This window comes from Cynoglossus semilaevis, chromosome 2, assembly GCF_000523025.1.
Source record: "Cynoglossus semilaevis isolate Cse_v1.0 chromosome 2, Cse_v1.0, whole genome shotgun sequence".
Classification (NCBI taxonomy): Eukaryota; Metazoa; Chordata; class Actinopteri; order Pleuronectiformes; family Cynoglossidae; genus Cynoglossus; species Cynoglossus semilaevis.
This window is the reverse complement of record NC_024308.1, coordinates 19,992,475-19,996,655: the sequence shown is the minus strand read 5'-3', so window position 1 is coordinate 19,996,655 and position 4,181 is coordinate 19,992,475. Positions and strand designations below refer to the sequence as shown.

General features: G+C 38.0%; 1 long non-coding RNA gene across 1 annotated transcript; it reads left to right on the top strand.

Annotated features, from left to right (window-relative positions):
* The first annotated feature begins 252 nt into the window (after positions 1 to 252).
* Positions 253 to 3,941, top strand: LOC112486769 (uncharacterized). Its single transcript, XR_003049235.1, has 3 exons — positions 253 to 632; positions 2,809 to 2,857; positions 3,072 to 3,941. It is a non-coding gene; the product is annotated as an uncharacterized LOC112486769 (long non-coding RNA).
* The last annotated feature ends 240 nt before the right edge of the window (positions 3,942 to 4,181 follow it).

The window sequence follows — 4,181 nt, the reverse complement described above, 5'->3', positions numbered from 1 at the left end:
GTTCACACGATACAGAACTTTTGGATTCAGTATTAAATTCTGCACAAAACTATTCAAACCACCCTGACGCAAAAATTGCATTTCACCTGAATTTGATTAAATGTCCCAAGGCAACTTTGAATTGAGCCTAGACACAACTTCATTCCCTTATAAATAGATTTTGCTTGTATTTAATATTTACATTTGGAAAACAAAGTGAATGGCAGATGTGGTTTGTCTGCAGTGTGTGATGCGGGACAAAGACAAAGAATTTAGATTGGACTGTAACAACCACGCACAGATATAGTTTCTCTTTAAGAGAGTACAACTACAAGCAATGTTAGCAACAAGCTAACCCCAACATTTGTTACTGGCAGCCATTTGTCAACAGCTGCCATCACTTACTTAAAAGAAAAGTATGCTATCACCAGTTAACATTAGACATCATCCTTGCTGCCCCAGAACCGTAAGGTATGCTTATGTTCTGTTGTGGTCGGTTTGGCTGATAATAAACACCCCAACTTCCCTGTTTCTGTTTACCTCTGCTGCAGAAGTGAAGGGAGTTAGCCCCCGAGCTAATGTTAGCTTCGGCCCTGGAGCAGATTGCTAAGTCTCCTCGGTGCATTCTAACTGCGGCCGAGGCTCCGAAGCAGGTAAGAGCTAATGTGTAACCAGCCGTGTTACAGGCACTGTTTGGGAAAAAAGCATTTATTTAATTAAAAGTAAAAAAAAAAAAAATCTTTCTGTGTAAATATCTCATGTTACAATGTGGACACCTACGGCTTATAGAGAAGTGTGGTCTATATATGTACATTTTTATTTTCGTTTAGAAATTAAGTGGGTGCGGCTTATACTCAGGTGCACTCAATAGTCCGGAAATTATGGTACAGGTGTTGTTAATTATGTGTCTAAGGAAACAAAATGACACTATATATATATTTATATATATTTCTGCTTTAAGTTGAAGCATGTTTATTTTGTCAGTTCATCATCAAGTGTCTATAAAATGACAAGTCTCCACCCCCCATTCCCCTTTTCCCCCCACCATTATTCATCCTCTACCTCCTTGATTTATACATGAAATGGAGAATGACTGACAGTTTGACAGCTGGAAATACCCATCACCCTGTTTTTCCTACCCGTTCAAGTGTCAGGTTGGGGAATGCTGGTAGGCAGATGTGGCCTTATCTCCCCCAAACACCTGTACCTGTTCCATAGCATCCTTAAATGCCTCTCACTGTATAAATAGGTGACAATAGTGATTTTTTTTTTTTTTTTTTTTGCGTCTGTCAAAGGATGCTGCAGGAGAAGCAATGAGGTAACCGTAGCGATTGTAAAAGGCTAATTTCCAAGTCCCACCCTCAATTTTGAGTCTAGGATATACAGTATCTTTATAATGTATTTAGTAAATAATTTTGTTGAAATTTTTTTGTTTTTATAAGTTGTTTGTGTGGATTATATGCAGTTTTTTTTCCTCCACTAAAAGCATCATTACTATTACTATATTTATTTATTTATTTTATTTACTTTATTACTTGTTTTGCTGACGTGTAAGTAGTGAGTTCAAACTGTCAATCATTTATTTATTCCTCCTATGAAAAGTATCAAGCAATTAATGGAAGTCATTTTACTCACTTATTTTGGAAAAAATATTGTAACAATGATTTTAAGGTAACTATTGGACATATTAAATCAGATTAAAGAAATAATTTTGATCAGAAATACTATGAAAATAATTAGTGCATGTAGTACATATTGTCTTCTCTGCTTTCTTTAAAGTTTTGTTTGAGGCTTTATATTTTTAAATTTTATTTAAAAAATGTTCAAGAATAAATTATTTTAGTAATTAAATGGTTGGCTAGCTAGCTAGCTAGCTAGCTAGATAGATAGATAGATAGATAGACAGATAGATAGCAAACAATTAATACAATATAAGAAAGGTTTTACCCCCAGTCCATTATCCCGAGGCTCTGTTTGACATGAAAGCAAGATTCACGATCACATGGAGGAAATGGCTCCTAAGATGATCTGTGAATGTCTCTCATAAGAGATAAATCCCAGACGCCGGAGAGAAGAAGAGCACCCTCTATATTCCATCAGAAAAGTGTTACCTAGACACCATTTCTGAAGCAAAATGGAATTGGCACCTTTGAAGAACTACATGAAGAAACAAGGGGCCAAGTGAACTTAATGAATCGTATAAAAGAAGCAATTAGTTTACTTTCTTAAAAAAAAAAAAAAAAAAAAATAGAGAATATCCAGCGACGCCATTTGTTCAGAGCAGGATAAGATGAAGATCTTTATGAAAGTCCAAAGTGTTTACCTCTGACATAGAAACGAGGCCAAGTGCTGTAGCTATATATAAAAACATAGTAACTGGGTTGCGGGATGGTGGGATTGTGTGCTCTGGGCCGATAGAGTATCATACTAAATATTCTGTAGATATAGACAGGAGCAGAAGACAGCTGGTCACAGAAAGGTTAGACGGGGCTAAAGCACTAAGTGTGCACTTACACTGGGCAATCAGACCCAAGCATGTTTGCCCCTTAATGTCCGGATTCTATGGCTAGTGTGAGTGCAAGTGTACCGTGCTTAAGTACTGGCCCGTCTTTCTTCTGTTTTCCTCATTTTTGGAGACCCCAGCCTCATGTCCTCCTGTGAATGTTTGATCAATTGATAAATAGATGGACAGAGCTTTATTAATCCAGGTTTTCATCAAATGCATGTGGGTCATTCCTGACTCATTTGTGTGAACTTGTTGAGGACGTACAAAAGTGTAGTCTGGTTCGAAAAGTAAGAAAGGTAATAATAAATACGGTCATTTGTTAGGTACGAAGTGGGGCTTCAAGATACGAGCTACCCCAAATACGAGATACGGGTAAGCAACTTTGGCAAGATTTTCCTCGTGATACGACCAGTCCTTCTCCTACCTCAGTGGCCTGACGCTCTGTCTCGCTCACTATCTTTTGCTTTATTTCTCTCTATTCCTTTCTGTCTCTCCCTCTCTCTCTCTCTCTTAAATATTATCTACATATCCATGCCATAGTTATGCATGTACTTAAGAGACTAACATTTTTTGATGTTTATTATAGAAAGCAGACGGGGAGCTCCAAAGCAAACCTCCATCTCGGGAAGGGCTGAAGATCAAAAGGAGCTATAGGAGGAGGAGGAGGAGGAGAATAGATGGGTAAACATGTAAAGAACAGTGCACAAACGAGGTGAAGCAAAGGATGCAGACATTGGGAATGGATGGGAAGGGAACGTGGGGGGTTTCGTAACAGAGAGCATTTTTAATAGAGAAAAATGGTAGCAATGTTGAAAGATCACGTTTGTTTGACAGTAGTGAGATCTGCTATGATGTATGGTTCAGAGACTTAATAGACAAAAGACTAAGTTGGAGGTGGCAGAGCTGAATATGTTTAGATCTTCACTGGGAGTGAAACAGGATGGGAAGGATTAGAAATGAGCAGATCAGAGGGACAGTACCACGTACAGAGAAACAACCCTTATGTTTATTCTTATGGTTGATGAAGAATATCCAAATGATCTTCTCCGTAACCTTCATATTTCTTGTCTGTGATAGGAACAAAAAAACCTGAGGAAAAACACACATGCTGATGATGTGCAAAGTCCATACAGCAAGTGGGAGAGATGAACCAGCAAACTGGCCAGGACACTGTGACCGACCAATCCACTACAATGGACAAATTAAAAGTAAGGTGCAAACATTTTTTCTCTCTTTGTTTTTGGACTATGACGGATGAAGCTGTTTTCTACTATCACATTGTTGAAAGGTTAATTAAAAAGCAAAAAACGTTACGTTTTAAGATAGCAAAACAAGGTCACGGGCTAACACGAGCTTCTAATTACCTTACACTCTTGTCAGATTCCACCTGTGTTTTTTTTTAATCCCATCTCACCACTGTTTTATACCGAGTTCCTTTTAAGTTGCAAACATTTGTAGTTTATCTTCTTATTACCTACGCTAAAAACAAGTGCTAAAAGAGTAGAGGCTAACTCAGGCGTGGGCAAACTGTTTGACTCGCGGGCCACAATTGTCCTAAAATTTAACAGGGGTGCCGGGTCAGGAGCAGATAGATGGAGTGTTCATGTGAACTAAGATAAATGACATGTAAAAGTCATGCATAAAGGCTAAAATGTTAAAATACTTTTATTTGTAGCACCATCTATTGGGGAACGTG